This window comes from Malaclemys terrapin, chromosome 7 (genome assembly GCF_027887155.1).
Source record: "Malaclemys terrapin pileata isolate rMalTer1 chromosome 7, rMalTer1.hap1, whole genome shotgun sequence".
NCBI lineage: Eukaryota > Metazoa > Chordata > Testudines > Emydidae > Malaclemys > Malaclemys terrapin.
The window spans coordinates 21,640,654-21,660,191 of NC_071511.1; the positions used below are offsets into that span (position 1 = coordinate 21,640,654).

General features: G+C 46.7%; 1 long non-coding RNA gene across 1 annotated transcript in view; it reads left to right on the forward strand.

Annotated features, from left to right (window-relative positions):
* Window positions 1-2,332: 2,332 nt before the first annotated feature.
* Window positions 2,333-19,538, forward strand: part of LOC128840765 (uncharacterized) — a 38,079-nt gene continuing 20,873 nt past the window's right edge. The window contains exon 1 of the long non-coding RNA XR_008445706.1: window positions 2,333-2,567. This is a non-coding gene — a long non-coding RNA (uncharacterized LOC128840765). The remainder of the gene's footprint in view (window positions 2,568-19,538) is intronic.

Consider the following 19,538-nt stretch of genomic DNA (forward strand, 5'->3'; position numbering starts at 1 on the left):
AAAGCCGGGCATGTCCGGGAAAATCAGGAGGGAGGGAGGGCTCGGCCGGGGCCTCTTTGGCCGGGCTGGTGCGGGGCCGGGCCGGGGTTGCGGGGCCGGGCGGGGAGCAGGGGGCGCGGTGCCGGGGGCCGGGCCGCCGGGGGGTGCGCCGGGCCGCGGAGCTGGTCCGGGGTCGCGCCGGGCCGCGGAGCCGGGCCGCTGGGGGGTGCGCCGGGCCGGGCCGCGGGGGTGCGCCGGGCCGCGGAGCCGGTCCAGGGTCGCGCCGGGCCGCGGAGCCGGGCCGCTGGGGGGTGCGCCGGGCCGGGGGGGTGCGCCGAGCCGGGAGCCGCGGGGTGCGCCGAGCCGGGGGGCCGGTCCGGGGCCGTGGGGGTGCGCCGAGCCACGGGGTGCGCTGAGCCGGGGGGCCGGTCCGGGGTCGCCGGGCTGCGGGGGTGCGCCGAGCCGCGGAGCTGCGGGGGTGCGCCGAGCCGCGGGGCCGCGCTGAGCCTGGGGGCCGGTTCGGGAGCCGGTCCGGGGTTGCGGGGCCGGGGGGTGCGCCGGGCTGCGGGGGTGCGCCGAGCCGCGGAGCTGCGGGGGTGCGCCGAGCCGGGGGGCCGGTTCGGGAGCCGGTCCGGGGTCGCGGGGCCGGGGGGTGCGCCGGGCCGCCAGGGGCCGGCCGGCAGTGCTGGGCGGGCCGGGTGTGGTCGGCCGGGGCCGGCCGGCACCCCAGGGCCCGAGCCGACCCAGGCTGGAGCCGCGGGGGGGCCAGCCTAGGCCGCACCTCCTCCCCCCCCCCTTTACCTGCTTCAGGCTTCCCGCGAATTAAATGTTCGCGGGAAGCAGGGGAGGGGGCGGAGTTGGGGCGGGGAAATGGGTGGGGCTGGGGGCGGGGCCGGGGTCCCCTGGAGTGTCCTCCATTTGGAGGCACAAAATATGGTAACCCTAGATTTAAATCCCTTGTTGTGCTGGGCTAGAGCAGGGGTCTGATATCAAGACATCAGTGTGTTTAAAAAGACAGCTCATATCTGCTGTGTATGGAGGTGAGTTCATGGTGTATAACAATCCATATCAGCCACGGGGCAGTACCTGAGCACGCTGGAGTCCGGTCTTATTACAGAGGCTATAACGCACTTCTATGCTACTGAGCAGTTTATTCCCCAAAATGAGCTCTCATTACATTGCCATCTAATTTGGTTGTGTTTATCCTAGAGGTGGTTTTTAATTAACTTATACCACTCATTCTTTTTTTCAAATGGAATAGTGGCATGTTCACTTCCTGTCCCAAATTGTTGTATAATGTTGTTACACACTGCTAAGCAGCTATCATATTCCGCCCCAGAGGTGGCTGTATGTCATTGGTGGGTGAAATGATTCTTGTGTATTTAGTTTATAAAATTCCTTGGGATCTTTCAGGATAAAAGCCACTAGAGAAATGTAAGGTATTAGTAGCAGCGCGCGCACACACACACACACACATATATATATATATATATTTTCCCATTTCATATGCCCAGACAGAACATCCCCTTTTCTGATGAAGGAGCCTAGATCTTTGGACCAGTAACATCCATGAAGAGGAGAATCTTCTGAACATGTGTATAGAAAATGCAATAGAAATTAACACAGTGGGAATGTTATTGCTGTGAGCTGGATAAGCTATTGTGATTGCGTGTAAGACCAAGGAGACCACAGAAAATCCACCAGCAGGAAGCACTCCTCATATTGATGCATGCAGCAGTCACCTTTGTGAATATTTGTCGTATTAACCCCTATGATCAGAGAAAACGAACTGATGTGGCTTGGAAATACATTATGTAGGATTAAATAATAGAGTGTACACACACATAAACAAGCAAGAAGCTGAGTTTTAATACAGTGTATTATTATTGACATGATGGACCTTAATGGCTGTAATGTCAATGGGCACTCTGGGACCTTTACTCATGGATTATTAAAGTATTAGACCACAGCTGTTATGGGCTATTGTGTCAAGAGCAATTTTAGTAGATGTCTATAGTATGTGGACAGAATAAATACATCATTTAATCAGTGTTCTGATTTGTGTGAATTGTGCACCCTAGAAATCCTTTACCATTCTGTAATACCATCTCTTAGCAGGTACTGTCCTATAGCAACATTGTGAAGGCCAGGTAAGAGCAAGATAGAGATTGGAGAGAGACCCTGTCAGTTCTTCAGAGGAAGGCGGGGATCCACCATAATGTACACAGCCAGTTGCGCAATACTGCCCCGTGCTATGGGGACACCAGCTGCTGCTCACTTGATACCCTGAAACTTGAAGATTAATAGCCTCGTTTAGTTAGTTAGTTAGTTTGCACTGGCTAGGATAAAATAAATAAACTGCAGGTGCAACTTTTAGTCCTGTAAATGTGTGCTCCTTTCCTAACTTTATTTGCTTTGCACAGTTCACTCCATGGGACTTCAGTGGAGCATAAGGTCTCATGTTGACCCTCTGCGCTGGAATGAATTTCCTACTAAGGTCTTAATCCTGAGTGGTGCTGAGGATCTCTGTGTGATTAATTCCAGGTGAAGAAAATGCATATATTCGCCATATCTCTGCTGCATGTTTGGTAAGATATATTGGTCAGATCCCACGGGTGAAATATAGGGGTCATCATAAACCTGCTAGGACACTTGGAGTGTAAGAGTTGCTGCGGGTCAGAAGTGAGATGCACTGGAAGAGCTCGGTGTGGAATCAGGACGGGAACAGCGGGTAGTGCAGCCGGTCAGGAGTGAGGTGCACTTGTAAAACTTTGTTGTTCTCCCTGAGGTCAGCCCTGTTTGATCCTTCATTTTCCTAGGCACTAAACTCAGATTCTAGGGAAGGAAAAGAAATCCCCTGATTTTCCTGACAATACTGAATAGAGTTAGACTTTTCATCATGTCATATCTGGGCCACGGAAAGGCCCCTGCTTTTATTGTGTGACGACATGGAAATTACCGAGTAATTATAGGATTATGCAGTACCCGGTAAATTAAATGTTACCTCTTTACCTTTTATAGAACAAAAAATAACCATGTAATTTCCTAGTGAATTAAGCTGTTAAGGTCTCATGGTAATTATACTTGGAGTCAAAAGCTCGGAGTTCTTCTGGTAGTTACAAGTAAGGAATTATCTTTCATTTTTAAACATATGTTGCAGACGGATCCCAAGCCCTGCATTTCCATTTTAATAACACTATGCCATGCCCAAATGAAAGCAAGCATATGTTTCCTATCGATGTGTCCAAATATAGTGCACATGTTATGTAAAATAGATTGGACATATGCAAAACTGACCCAGCTTTGTACCAGAAAAAATTATATGGAATGACACGAAATAGAAATAGAGCTAAAATATTATCAGTTGGATCATAATGTTTAAAATCATGCCTAGTTTCATAGCATGATGGCTAGTTTTCACAGCAATCAAGTCAGCATCGGGCTGTTTTTTTTAATATCTTATATCAATATCTTTGAATATAGACAGTGGAACTGGCTGGTAAGATGCTTTGAATATAGCCCAGCTGTTTACAAGGAAGTCTAATGAAAGCCCTGAATCCTTTCCGTGTGTAGGTGCATCTCCCTGTACGTTGCCCACAGGTAGAGAACAATTTTGTGTGGGCTGGAGTGTTAGGGGAGTATCATATAAACAAACAGAATAGTGAAATAAGCTGTAAAGGTTAAACCCTGGCCGTGTCAATGGGAGTTTTGCCATTGATTTGAATGGGGCCTGGATTTCACCCTTGTCCCCATATCTTGGGCCTTCTGTTAGAATTCTCAACAATGTTGGGCAAAGACTCAGCTCTTCTTCAGAGGTGGCTTGGGGTGTTCCGTTTCGAATGTCTGCAGGAAGGATATGAGTGAGAAAACCGAGCTGCTACAGGGCTATTTATTGATCCCAGCTCAGAATAACCCCGTTCAAGGCCGAATGCAGAGCTTGTACAACCTCGCTCGGCACTGGGGGAATGACAGCCATCCAGCACAAGGGAGCCCATATGTGTCTGATGTATACCGAAGAAACAGGGAAATGTGGTTTTCAGGCTTAAAATACATCCTTTGATAGCAGACTTGAACAAGTAGGCAGCTTGAATAAGACACAGGAGCCCACCAAAATTCACAGCACTCTAGCTATTCCCAGATAGCTTGTCCAGTACTTTTCAGGCTACCTAACTAGCCTTGCTAGGGTAGACTTGTTTTAGGGCTGGAAGGCAGGAACTGATCCCAACTCTGTCACTGACTGTTAGTTAGGCTGTGATTAAACTGAAACAGATGGGGCAGCTCTCCTGGACCCAAACAAATGAGGAAGGAAGATGTGGGGGAGCTTATTTTATATACCAGTATTAGTGGCCTGATTTGTAGAGGTATTGAGAACCTGCAACTCCTTTTGATTTCTAGTGTTGTTCTGTGAGCTGGTCAAAAAAAAAAAAAAAAAAGCCTCTTGTATTAAAAAATGTTAGTGCATTTTTCAACATTTCCTGCGCAACTCTTCTGGCTTTGTTTTCATTTGTTTGTTTTTGACAAACAAATGAAATAAAATAAAATAAAACAGGCTTTTGAAAAACATTGTCAATAAAAGTTTTGGTAAAATGAAAACTGAACATTTTTATCCGAAACCAAAAAAAAAGTTACTAAATTCTTTTCCATTTCCAGTTTTTTATCAACAAAATGGAAAATTTCAACCAGAATCCAAAAGCCATTTTTCACCAAAAAATGTTTTGATGAAAAATGTTGACCCGTGCAGTTGCTCAGAACCACTGATAACCAGGCATGTATTTAGGTGCCTAAATATGTTTTTAAATCCCTAACATGTTTGAAAAAATAAAATGACCTCAATACCTCTGCCTCGGTCAGACAGGGATAGTGCAACATGCTCAACTGCAGTACTTCACAGCGGTGCTGTGTGCATTAATTAGCTAATTTTATAACTTGCTTTTAAATATGTAACATGCTATATAAGTGCTAAGTATGATTATCGCAGCATTACTGCAGACTCCTTCCTGAAAAAAAAAAAGATACAGAACGACTGTCAGGGTTTTTAATGAAGTTTAACACTAATGTTTTAAATGTTAACATTTGAGTCTGCATTTTTTAGCACAGATTGAACAATTTCACCTACAAGTCATAGCAAATCCAAGCAGTAATTGCTGCGGGTACAAATCTGCATTGAAATAATTATCCTCTGATCTTTTTATTTTGAGTTTTTCTTATTTTAGTTTAATATTAGCTGGCAGCTCTCAGACAGCCGGTGTGTTTTTTAGCATACCAGCACTTTGAATCCTGTACTAATATTGCACACTTCCATTGCACGCTGAAAGCAATAACAGGCACTTATTTAAAGGAGATTGCTGTATCCCGCAGTTAAGTATGTAGCAGTTGCTATCGATATATTGTGGCATTTTGGTGCAAATGAGCTTTTTTATATAACTTTTCCAGGCTTTTTCACAATCTGCCTGTCACTCTTAAAGCTCCATATTTGCCTTTTGACAAATATTAATAGCCACTCTTCGGCGTTTGATCTAAGAGTTAAAAAAAACACTCTCTATCTCATCCCTAGTCTCTTGCATATCATCCCTGCAGCCTGACATAGATTATTGCTAGTATTGTGCTTGCCTGGTCTCTTTCCCTTAATAGCCTTACATCTCATTCCAAGAGAGATGAAAGAGTGAGAAGTACCAAAGGGCTTACATTCAATTAATGGGGAAAAGGGGCGGGCCTTCAAAGTGCTCAACGGCAACTCTGATTGCAGCAGGCTGCTGAATGCATATCCTGTATCAGCGCTGTCAGGATGTGTAAAACCAGCCCTTTCACCCCCACGCTTAAACTAAACAGGGCCTTAAGCACAGCCTTAAAGGTGGCCTACAAACAGGGTGACCATATTTCCCAAAGCGAAAACGGGACACCGCCTCCTCCTCCTCCACCCCCCCCCTCCCCCTGAGTCGCTGGAACCTTGTCAGCCCCCTGCATCCTGGAATGCTGCCTTTCCCCATCCCCAGTACAGGGCTGGCATCTCCTCTCACTGCCCCCCCCCCCACGTTCCTCCACACTGCACCCCACTTTTTTGACAAAAGTTGGCATTTGTCCCGTTTGCTCTTGCCAACTGATCAAATTGGCAAGAGCAAATGGGACAAATGCCCACTTTTGCAAAAAAAAAAAAAAAAGTTGAGACGGACGGGACAGGGCTTAAAAAAGGGACTGTCCCAGCCAAAACAGGACATATGGTCACCCCTACCTACAAAAGAAAATTGGGTTTACGGTCTTTTCTACTGCTTTATGGATGAAGAAAACCTGAGTATTCCACACAGGACCATAGCATATTTTTTTCTCCTGCTTGTTTTTCACCTTAGAAATATCAGGAGTATCAAGTCTTATCTTCCCTAGTTTTGCTGGAGATCTCCTTGGAGGACCAGAGATCTGGATCAGGAATTCTCTCTCAACCCTTGGTCTAAGCGTTGAGGAAGTTCAATTTTGAACAAAGAGAGCTTTCCTTCTCACTTTTTATTCAGGTCTTTGGTTTAAAGAGGCATTATCCACAACAAACAGTGGGCCGAAGGATTTTTTAAACAGCCTGTTTAAGCCAACTGGTTTAGAAGGAAACTTTCCTTAGAGGTAGGTTATTCTATAATTGTTCACTGGGGGAGAAGGGGAAGGGCCGGAGGGGGTGAATTTGGTACTAGCCACTGTTATACACAATCCTGAACCGGAAGGACAGTGGTGTGGTTCAGTATGGCAATTTTTGTGTTATGATTTCTTTGGTCCACACTGTTTTATGGAGAATGGCTATTTGCAAAACTTAGCTCTGGATCGGGATTTGAAATTTGAACACTTCTAAAGTGTGGGGCAGGTTTGGGCCCAGATGTCATATGATACATATTAAATATGTCACCGTAACATACAAAATGCTGGGAAAAGATGGCCTCTTCAGTGTACCAGGAGTTAAGCTCCAACAACGAGTGAGTACGTACTTCGGTTCGGTTCAGGTTTTGTTTTGTATTTAAGAGTTTGATATAGGATAGATCCATTCTGGAATTAGACTGAATTCTCTCGAGTGATGCTCAGAGCTGACCTTGCATCGGGACTGTTTGGACTTATGGCTATCCAGGTGTGTTTGTTTATTGGGCTGCTTTGTATTTACCTGAATTTGCTTTTAATATAAACCTTGGAGAACAGAAAGTTCTTGCCTGAGACCAAAACCACCTGCTCCCCGGATTCTATCACTGCTTTATGCCAATAATATCCTCCACTACTTTAACCTTTTAAAATTCTCTGCATTACTATTGGATTTGGCCACTCCACTTGTTTCTCACAGGTTAACAATGCTGTAAAGAGCCTGGCTGGTCAGTGTAATCAGAAAACACTGAAAAGGTCAAGGCATGTTGAGGACTACAGAGGCTCCCCTCTAATTTAGTGTAGCCTGTGACCTTCACTTACCCCTTACTTTAAATGATTGCAAATTAACTCAGGCAGCATAACGGGGGCTTTAGCAATCTAAATGAATTGAAAGAGGAAACTATATCAAAGAGCTTTCCATCAATGTCAAGCAGCGCTATCCAGCATAGAGTACACCAAATATGCACACAGACAGAACTGTCTTACTTAGCCAGCTGGACTATAGCCTTCAGCATTCAAATAAAGCCCCATTAACTTCCCCGATGCTGAGCGACGTTCTCTACACATTCATATGTTGGTACCGTATCACATCATCTTCTCGGAGAAATGCTCACCACGGCACATCTGGCACTCTAGGCCAGAGATTTTTCTTCCTGGTGCAGGCCCGGGGCCTGCATGGTTTATGTGTATGGAGTACAAGTGAGGAATTAGACATAATAAACCCAGGGAATCACAATATAGCAACCTGCCCTTGCCCCCACTGAAGTGAATGGCAAAGCTTCCATTGACTTCAATGATCCAGCATCAAGCACTATTTGCTCATGGTGACAAAACTGTCCACCACCAAATGTCAGTGATTAAATGTCTGATAAAGTAGCGGATAATAAGAGCTGCACAACAAAATGCCCTGTGACACACACGTGCTCGTGCTCTCTCTCTCTCTTAACCCTTTCCATACTGTGACCCCATGTTACAGTGGAATAAATTTTCAGGATCCTCACCTCTCTCTTATCTAGCCATAAAGAAAAGGAGGGTGAACGCAACCTTGGGCTGAGCACTCATAATCTAGGTTCTTATGCAAAGCCCATTACCAGGTTTTGAGCCAGCCAATGTGTCCAAGAGCTACAGTAAGAGTCAGGTGACACGGTTCCCCTTGACGCACGCCTTTCTAATCCAGCTGAAATCACAAGTGTTAATTAGCAAACCAATTACTGCAGCAAGAGGAGAATGTGTGAGACTTGGATGTGCATGGCATTGGCATCAGTTCTTGCTGCGTCCATGAAACGGGCAGCAGTTTATGTTAAGGTGGCTGTTTTCTTCTGGGTACACATTTAGCTGGCGCTTTTTATTCCATGCTGGCAAAAATGGAAAGGGAGCCGTTGCTGAGGGGAAAAGGTACGCTCCCCCCCCCCCCCCCCCAATGTAAAGAAAGCGAGAAATTCCAAGCAAACACCCACCAACGTTCACTCCTAGCAACTCCACTGAGAGCCCAACTTTTTGCCAGCTTCACTGATGCTAGGGATGTTTCGCAGCAGCTGCGTCCTGCCCTAAGCTCAAACGTTGTTAAATACCTTGGTCCAAGAAGGGCTGCTCAGTGTGATTAGTTGGCCGATAGTATATGCTACTCAGTGAATTCCCATGGAGATGGCCTGATTTCCATAGCAACGGAATTCACCCTCTTACCTTTTCCTTAAACAGGCATAAGTGCAATGATTAAAAATACACTCTGGTGTTCTGTAGTCGTGGCCCAGAGCACTGTAGTGACACCATCACGGACTGTAATAGTCTGGGCTATTACTGAAGCTCCTGGAGTATCCGGAATATTTTTATTCGTGTGGACTCCTGCCTTCCTTTTCTTCTCATTCCTTAACTTTTTATAGGGCTTCCTGTAGCAAGGAGTGAGTATTGACTGAGAAAGCTATTGTTGGAAAGGTGGGTTTGATACTTCACTCAGAACTTATTTAGATTATGGCAGTACCCAAAATGCACATGGTGCTTTCCAGGACACAGAGGTAGACACAGTCTCTGTCCTGAAGAGGATACAAAAACTGATGAAGACTTGGGGGAAGGGATGCAACATCACAGGCCCCAACTTTTGAAAGTGCCTGGGGGTGCTCAACACCCGGCTCTGCCCCAGACCCCGTCCCCACTCCACCTATGCCCCGCCTCTTCCCACCCAGTCCCACCACCTCCACCGAGCACTCCGTGTCCTTGCTCCTCCTCCTTTCCCCCCAGAGCCTCCTGCATGCCGCGGAACCGCTGGTCATCGTGGACGGGCAGCACAGGGAGGGAAGGGGGGGTGCTGATCTGCGGGGTCCACCAGTGGGCAGGAGGCTCGGGGAGAAGGAGCTGATGGGGGCCTGCCGGTGGGTGCTCAGCACCCACCATTTTTTCCCCATGGGTGCTCCAGCTCCAGAGCACCCAGGAAGTCAGCGCCTATGTGCAACATACAAGCAAAGAGATCAGGGGGTGACAGGCATAAATTTGTTGTGGGGTTTTTTTGGTTGTTTTTAGTGTTATCAACAAACAAACAAAAGTTCCCTCTTCCCCTTTCTGTCCTCTCTTCATACAGCAGTTCCCAGGTTCACTTCCACTGTCCTTATCCCCTCCCTCATTCGGTCCCTCTCTCACTCTTTTTTTCATCCCCCTTCTTCCACACAAATGAGCATGAGGGCTAAATAAACGAATCTATACATGGATGACTTCGTCAGGAAGTTTCTTCTAGGCATCATGGAAGAAGTGGGTCTTAGAGAGGGAGTTAAACAAGATAGTAGAGACTTTGTGGATCTGCTCAGTATGCATACAGGACAGGATGGCCTGGAGGGAAGCACCCAGATGGTAATAAGATCACATGTCAATCTGATGTCTGGTGGAAGGGGGTTCCACAGTCATTATGGGCCAGCCACTGAGACGGCCCGGTTTCCCACTCCTGCAAGTTATTTTCTTGGCACTCGTGACTCCACAGTGCTTGATAATCACATTTGTCATGGCAGGAGAAAGAGACAGCATCTGAGATAACCTGGACCCTCTCCAGTGAGGTACTGGTAGGGCACAATCAATAACTTAAAGAGGATCTGGAAGGGAATAAAGAGCCAGTGCACAGTGCAAAACACATAGGATAATGTGCAGACTGCGTTGCTTAGAAGACTGGTGGCACATGTAGGCCATCAGAAAGTTTTGCATGGCACCCTGTATAGGTACAGGGCTTTGCAGTAGCAGAGGCTAAAGGCGATGAAGGTGAGCACCACTATGGCTAGGTCAACATCCAACCAGAAGTGGCACAGTTTCCCATCTGGCAGAAGATGGTGAAAGGTGTTTCTGGCTATAGAGGCCATTAGGGGATCCAGGAACAAAGAAGAATCCTGAAAGAACCAAGCACTGATGCACTGGGCTGATCAGGGAGCAGGCACTCACCGTCAAGGATGCAGTGCTGGGAAAGTGATGTCTGTAAAACTTTGTAGACACACGTGCAAATGGAATCTAACACACTTTCAGATATAGCTGTGCTGAGTGTCCAGATGCTCCTTCGTGTTCACAGCTGCCCACTGTGGGTGGGTGCAACCTAGGCACCTCTCCTGGAGAATGCTGTCCCTAATTCCACATGATTATTAGCATTCATCAAGCTACAACAGCTGGCTCATATGCAGGATCTGCCATGAGGCGCTTACAGCACTTGGAGATTTATTGAAATCTGCTGTGTTTAAAATATCAGGTGTTATGTCCCAGATTTAAATCATCATAAAAACCGGCCAATTTCCTGTAATCTTTGCAATATATTTTATACCCTGTCCAATAGTTTTGAAATCTAAACACAAGGCACCACCTGAAACTCAAACCCTGGGTTGGCAAATCTCCTGTATCACATCCGCCCCCATCCCCAGTACCAGAGCTACCCATTTCCACATGGCCCCATCTCCCTTCTGCACCTCTCTTCCCCTTCCGGCCAACACACCTCTTCCACCCGCCCCATCCAAGGATTTCATTTTGCACTCGACAGACATAATCATTCCTTTCTCCTTTCCCGCTTCGTGCTGAAAACCAGGGAGGAAAGCATAGCAAATTGAAATAAATGAGAGCGGAGGAAGAAAAGGAGAGGAGGGGAGGGAGCAGGAGAGGGCTCCCAGACCTCGTCAGTTTAGCAGCCTCAGGGGGCAGGGGGAGAAGGGGAGGCAGGCTGGTGATAATCAGACCAACACTGGAGCAGTGCGTGCTTCTTGGCAGAGAGTGTCAGAGAGCTTTATTGCCCGTGACCTTCAGAGCACTTAGTGCTGATGAGAGACCGGTGAGGAATGCTCAAATTATCATATTATGGTTGTCACGGGGGATGGAAGAGTGTGTTTGTGCAAGGGGGAGAGGGTCTGAAGGAGGGGCAGAAAGGAGGGGCAAGCACCCAACTTTGCCAACAGCAAAGGATGCAGCACACAAAAGTGAATCTATTCCCTCTCCCCCACGATGAATCAGGACAGGAGCATGTCAGATGCAGCCACCGTCCAGGGGCGGGTGGACTCATGTGCCTTGTATTTATTCATCCCAGATGGGGAAGACTGGCTTCGTTGTGTACTTGACAACCTTGTGAAAAATGGCAGCCCTGGAGCCTGATGTCCTGCATTCATCTCCAGGATGTGGGCACTGGGGTGGGCAGTGGCAAAGGCAGCTCCCCTCAGCTGCCTCATGGGCCCCATGCAACTGCATGTGTTTTCATGAGCCTAAAACAGACTCTAATTCGGGGCCAGGGGGAGGTCAGTCTGGGTGACCCAGATGTTTCCTGTGGCCCTGCTATCTGTGTATCCACATACCATTTCTTCCCCCTCTTCTTTGGTCCTCCGCTGCGTTGTCAAGAATCAGTGGGAGCTGGCTGGGATTTGTGTATTTCTGATCCTAAAGGACCAGACGCTACCGGAGCCTCCTTTTGATTGCTTCCCTGTTTGCCCCAGTGCCATTGACTGTGTGTGCCAGGCCAGCCTCGTTCTGGGATCAGTGCCAGCTGGTGAGCCGGTCACTGCAGACCGTCAGGAGGAGCTCACAACACTGCGCTTTGCTGTCCGGTTGTTTCGGTTTTGGATTTCTCCGAAATAGAAAGGCAGGTGTTTGTAAAATTGACAAAAAATAAACCCTTCAACGGCGTCCCCAGCTCAGGGAATAGGCTGTAGCTTTAACCCACTGCCTGTGCTGGAAAGGGGCATGGAGAGACTGTGCTGGCTGACTCCGTGCAAATTCTTGATGGTGGCTTTCAGGGATGCATGGCAATGTGGCAGCTCCACCACCCTGGGACAGGGGGCGAGCTCTGAGCTGGCTGGTGCAAGACTATGGAAGAAGCCATGTCTCCATCTCACACTTCTCTGCCCCTTTTGGAGAAGCTAGTGATCATTGCTTGCACTCCCCAGCCACGGGGCATGTGGCCCTTGAACAGTGGCATGATGGCTCTGTGTGTGTGTGTGTGTGTGTGTAAGTATCAGTCTTTTGCACTCTCTCCCCCTCCCTTATGCACCTGTCCCCCCAGCCAGCCCTGATCTAGCCCTTAATGAGGATGTTTGGAGGTCTGTCAGTCTCTAGCTCTCTGAATGTCTGCAATGTCTCTTTAAAGGAAGTGTCTGTAATAAAAATTTACCTCCAGGTTTAGGAAGACAATTATTGCACGTTAATTAAATATGAAATGACACTTAAGAGCATATCCATTGCCTTAACAGCGACTGTCTGTAATAATAATAACACTTAGCACTTACACAGCTCTCTCCATCTACACAGCACGTCACAAACATTAACTAATTAATCCTTGCAACCTCCCTATGAAGCAGAGAGGAGACCACTGGGATGTGTCGGGGGAGTAAGTCTCCTTCGCCACTTCTTACTATCCCATTGAGGCTGCCTTTCACGCAGCTGCAGCGCTAATGCACTCACTCTCCCCGTCACGTTGACCCTAGTTTTGTCATGTGGCTGTACCACTGCTGTAAGGCAGGTAAGCCCTAGGGTGAAAGGGAAATGACGTGACTTGCCCATCACCACTGACGGTGTCAGGGATAGAATTAGAACTCAGGGCTCCCTGACTCTTAGGTCAGTGCTCTGTCCTCTAGACCATGTTTCTTGCATTGCCCCCTTGTTAGCATGCAGTACCTGGAACTGACTACTGACTTGTGTGGAAAAAGGCGTCAGCTGCCGAGCTTGAATGCAGACAGTGAAATGTGAGGGCATTTGGACCTGGGATTCCAGGACGGCCCATTAAAAGGGTCAGTCACAAGGTTCTGAATCCATACGGCCCGGAAATGTGAGGGTCCAGCTCTGTAATGTATATAGTTATTATATCTTAAGTATGAAACTTTAAAACAAGGCCTGAGTGCACCCCAAGTCCTTTTATGCTGCCATCTGCCAGCTAGAAGGTTGCTCTGAGTCCAGCCTCTTCATCTGACTTTGAATGTGATTCTGACCTTGTAACCCAGCGTCCCCTACTGTGTTGCCCTTTAACCATGTCATAGCCTCTGCCATGGGCAATGAGCCCAGAAGAGCTGCAAAATCGCAGCTGCCATTTTGGATTCCCTCCTCTCCTTGGCTTTGCCCACATAGGTTGTGTTGTTGGGATACTCAGATTTTTTAAGTCCAGACCTGTTAGAGATTGAGAGGTGGATCACCTCTGAGATTTCCTGATGTTATGAGGGGTTTGGATCTAGAGGTCTGGCTTGGGGCCCATTTTTAGCTTACCTAAGACAACTGCAGCACAAGTACCACTAATGTGATCGTTCCACACACTGCCCCGATCAATGAATCTCCACATTGGCCTGAAGGGGCAAGAGGGAAGTTCAGTCTTCTATTCTGTTGGTAAATTGTCTATTGCTTGACCACACTTTGGTCTGTTATAAAATATACTCAAGAGACCAAATACAGTCTGGTTTATAGCTGTAAGCCAATAATAATAGAGTACAAGAAAAAAGCCCTATACAATACCAGTCTCTGGGAAGCCTCCTTGTTCAGCAAAGTTACTATTTGCCTGCCGCAGAAGGTGTGCTCCCAAAGTCACACATTTCAGCGAGTATTATTTATATGACGATTTTACAAGTTTTGCATCTCTTTATACATCACTAAAATCCTACCCAACAGCTTGTCCCAGTTTCCTGACTTATTGTTCTGTTCCTTCCTCATGGGTTGGATACTAGCATTCTAAGTACTGAGCCGTGAAGGTACTTCCCTAGCTTGTAATAAGACATAGAATGGAATGTATTTTGATTTTGACGAGTTTCTTATGTGCAAATCCAAGGTGTTGTGGGATACTTAGCATAAGTGAACAGAGTTATAGTTAAGGTGTCAGCCAGTTTCGGCTATACAACTGATACAATATGGGTGCTGAAAGCGCTTTGTGCTGAATGTGTACTAATATATATGGTGCAGATAATACACATTATTAATATGATAGATAGATATGCTAGCCCACATATGTTGGTCAATAATTCTATTCCATTCTATTCTATGTTGTACTCATCACCTTGGCTTCTGGGCTGCCTGAGACCATTCCTCTATTGCCTCTCTGCTGGGACAGCCAATAAAGGAGGGAAAGGAAGGCTCATTAGAGGCTGAAATCCAAAATGGTGGTGGAAGCTGCTCCATGAGGCTGTCACTGTGATGCAAGGCCCTGAGTGAGCTGCCACTAACGGAAGGGACGCGTACCCAAGGTTGAGCTGCTGTAAAGCATTGCGGCCAAAACCGGTCAGAGCAAACTCCTCTCTTGTCGAACACCTGCCCTGTATCTGCCTCCCCCACCTGTTGTGGCAGCACTGACTGCCTGGGAATTCTCGAGCCACCTTTAATGCTGGGGCTGTCTTTGTGTTTGTGTCCTGTACAGCACCAAACACTTTGCTGGCACGTAACAACTTAGTATTAACAAGCCGTAGTGTGGCCCTGTTCACATCACTGCCCAGAATGCTTTTCCAGCTCGGAGATATTTCGTAGGTGACTAAACTAACTTTGTGTAGAAAAAATACACAAAGTTAGGGCATGATGAGCACTTAGGGCTGCAATAAGGAGAGAGGCAATTATGGGCCTCTTTTCAAGCTGGCTTTGTGGGAAGCTTTCCCCATGTTCCTCTTTCAGACCTGTATTCAGCATCAGTTTCCTTAAATAGCCAATGAATATTCAAAAGCTCTTTATTTAGATTAATGGCCATTCACTAATAGTTACACCATCTACAACACAAATCCCTGTGTATATCTGCTAAGCAGTTGTTAAGCCACAGCAATATGTGTTCAGCAATAAAGTCGTGGTGAAGGCATCCCTTGAAACATTTAGGACTAGACTGGAAGGAGCATTAACCACTGCACAGAGCAGTCCTGCAAGGGGGAGAGAGAGAAGATAACCTCATAAATGTTTTATTAGAGCATAAGCTTTCGTGGACTGCAGCCCACTTCTTCGGATGCATCCGAAGAAGTGGGCTGCAGTCCACGAAAGCTTATGCTCTAATAAATTTGTTAGTCTCTAAGGTGCCACAAGTACTCTTGTTCTTTTTGCTGATACAGACTAACATGGCTGCTACTCTGAAACCTGTCATAAATGCTTTGTGACTCCAAGTTCTGTGATTCAACTGTGATTTAACATACAGCAACTCCATTCTTAAGGCCCTGGTTTTTCAGAAGTTTCTCAAATGAGCCTCCAATTTTGTACCCACTAATAGTTGCCTGTGGCACAGTTTTGTGTGTGAAAATGATTTCAAGTACATTTTGTGGCACTTAGATATCTAATAACAGTTCCTGTCCATGTCCCCAAAGTAGACTTCCAAGAGCCAGGTGATGTACCTGGAATTATGCAAGGGCATCGAAATGTGGGTGCAAAATCAGAGGCAGTCTCTGATCATCAGGACCTAAATCTCTGTGGGCCAGATTGTGAAGATACTTTGGTTCATGCAGAATAGTGCTTTATGCCTTGAGTAGCCCCAGCGATGTCAATAGCACAATTTGGGCAGTGAGGTAAGGACACAAGTTACAGATAGAGACAGGGCAAACCCCCAATCATTCATTCACGCTTCAAGCCCTCCTTCCCCCAAACTGTGAGGTCTCAGGTAACATGGAACCTGGCCCATCCTGGCTTTTGACTTTGTTTTGCAAACCCAAGCTTCGACTGATGAAAACTGATCAACCAGTGCCACTAGCGCCACCATCCATCTCCAGTTACAGGCCAGCAAAGAACTGAGCATGTAGGTTTCAATCCTCCAGCTTTCTGGTCAGTTCTGTGTAAACGTCCTGCGTGTATTGTGTAATGCCAGCGAACTGCTTCGCTGCCTGGCGTCATGTAAATGACGTGAGAAACAGTGAAACACACCTCAGTAATTTGGAGCCAAATTGCAGCAGGGAGGAAAGATCACTCTAAATGATTCTGAGTGGGCTTGGCAATGCCTGCCCTGCCCATGCGCAGGCTCCTCCTCTTGGGTTAGCATGGAGTGCAGCGGTCCCCCATCGCTATTCTTACCCCACTCAGTCCGCATCTGGTTCTTTCTCCTTCTCACTGGTTAATAAATTGGCTGTTCTCTGAGAGCGGTTAATTTCTTATTAATGGCGCCCATTTCTCACCACGTACTTTGGCTGCCAGCTTGTGAAGGTAATTGCATTGTTATTTAGAAAAGTCAAAAGTGCATTCTTCCGGAGAGATTGTAACTGTGATCTTGTGCACTGAAGTCTGCGGCTTGAGATGGGGCCTGCATGCGCTTGTTAGCAGCCAGGTGTCACTGCAGGCAATGGGAAAACAAGGATGGATTCCAAGTCTCTCACACACACACACACCCCACACACACACAGAAAGGATGAATAGAAGCCTTTAAATGAAGATGAAGGAAAAAAAGAAAATTACCGTTTAAAATACATAACACAAAATGTTCCCTTCTGTTAAGAAATTGATGTCGCAAATGACCTTATTAAAAAAAGGTAAAAGGCTTGTTTACTTAAAGCTTGTGCTCACAGACAGCAGGGGAAACGTGGCTTTAGGACATTTTTCTTTCTTCTTTCTCTCTCTTCCTAAATGAGATTGAAATACAGTTTCACATTTGCAAGGTCTAGTGCCCTTTCTGCCAAGAAATCCATTGACAGTCCAATCAACAGACATGTTCTGGTTACAAGAATCAAGCATCAGTCAAACACTTGAAAGCCAGATCCAGCAAATAGAGGAGATAATCGTATTGAAAACAGCCAGTGGGGAGAGGGAAAAGTCATTGCAGTATAGGCAGAGGCTAGTATAGGCAGGATGGATTGGCACATAGCAGAGGATAGAAAGGGAGGGGAATAGTGGAGGAAAGCTAGTGAGATGGGTAGTTTAATGCATCAGGCTTTTGTCTCTGGGGACCCACTTTCAGACTGTGCCACAGGCCACAACTGGTAGTTATTTGGATGGACTCAGCCTATCCCATGGGATTTGTATCCCACCCACTCCATAAAAACACTGCAGCTTCTGGCACAAGTTCAACAAACAACACGACTCAGCCGAGACCCCGGAGTAGAAGAACAAGTGGATGCTTGGCAGAGCAGTGTGGGGGCTTGGGACTGGACTGGCAGTGAGCATTGCAGGTCCATACTGAATAGGGTGACCAGATAGAAAGAGTGAAAAATCGAGACAGAAGGTGGGGAGTAATAGGCGCCTATATAAGAAAAAGTCCCAAATACCGGGACTGTCCCAATAAAATTGGGACATCTGGTCACTCTAATACTGAAGGGCTTTGGTAGAGCAGTTTGTGGTGGAGGGATCAGGACCAGGATTAGCAAGGGGTGCTGCCGGGCAGGAGCCAAGTGCATTTGGCAGAGCAGTGTGTGCCTTTCAGAGGGGTCAGGCCTGAAATACCCCAGGAGGTGCTGTAAGTGAGAACAGAGGAGCATTGGTAGAGCTATAGGAGAAGCTCTGCAGGCAGCCGCCACATATGTGCACTTTGTGTTGCTGAAACTAGCGATTTCAGTCTCTCACAAGCCCCAACATTTGCTGATTTCATCCCAAAATGTAAAAATCTAAAGACGATGAGAGCAAAAATGAACAGAATAAAACTTGATTGTACTGTATCTTTAATGTATTCCAGAGCTCTAGCTAGTAAAATACCCAGTGTCTGATTAGAATGGTGATCCCAGTAGAATTACTTCCTTCCCATGAGTAACATGGCCAGCAAATTACCGGAACTACCTGTAAATCTGTAATCCTCCTTTGGAACTCAGTTCCTGAAAGGGAAATTAGGCAGGTGGGATAAGAGAACACTATCTCTCAAGCCCCCAGTTTTCAGCCTGGGTAGGTTTGCCCACCCCTCCAGTGGCATCTCTTGCCAGAAGCCACATGCCCCTTCCCTCTCCCACTCGGCACCCCAATTTTATTGCATCGCTGAGGAAGGGCAGCTTGTCCAGGACATGCCATTTTTAGAAGCATTTTCTTCCATAGAAAAAGCTGCTTTACATGCAGAACAGAGGAGGGTTTAAAAAAAAAACATTAACTCTCTTTTAAAGAAGGCACAAAATATTCCAAAGGAATACAGCTCTGACTCGAGCAAGTGAGAAATGAAAGCAGCATGGCCGTGGCAGGTCAATCAAATATGTATAGGAGAACTCCATCCATTAGCATTGGTGCTGTAATAGGAATGACGGAATGAAGTCAGAAACGTTTTCAGACCTGTGGGAGGCGCACACAGCTTTGCCTCCCAGAGATCAACCTTGGGAGTCTAGCAGCTTTGCTTGGTCAAGGCAGGGGGCGGGAGGGTTTAAAAAGGGGAAGCAAGGAGGAGAGACGGAGGGAGACTGTTGGAAGCACTAAAAATAGTTTGGATTATTCAGAACCATATTTTAGAATAAATTCCCCTTATCTCCTCAGGCGGCTGAATGTGTTTGCATACTATCGAGGAGATTCATGCCCTTAAAGGATGCATCCAGGGGAGGCAGGGTATGTCTCTCTGTGTGTGAGTGTTTATATAAGAGGAAAGGGCATCAAGTTTTGCATTCACTAGGAACGTAGTTGTTACAATCGGTGAAATGCCAGAAAAGGTTAAGCTGCGGCAGCTGAAAACCATGCAGGAAACCTTAGGAAGAGAGTGGAATGGAACCCTATTTTTAGGATCACGTGTTATGTTTTGATTAATATTTTAGGTGGCAGTTATCACATGTTAAAATACCAAATGATCATTAGCAGCCTACTCAAGCACATGCTGCCAACATTTTAACAAGAGGACCTCATCCAAAATTCCACCTCCTCTCGGGTCTATGATTAATACCTGTATGCTAGGAACAGCGGTGTAATGTGCTTGCATTGAAAAGGGATGAGGGACTGGGCAATCTATTCATTTGCTTTCTCACTCAAACTAAGACAGTACCTTGTGGCCACGATCAAGGCGGGAGGCAGCACTGCTCTGCACAACACATTTAGATGAAGCTACATGTTGCTGGAAATGTTTATGCTTTGCCAATGGAAAATGTACTCTAAGTCCATCAATAGCAGCAGTAGGCCAAGCAAGAGAAAAT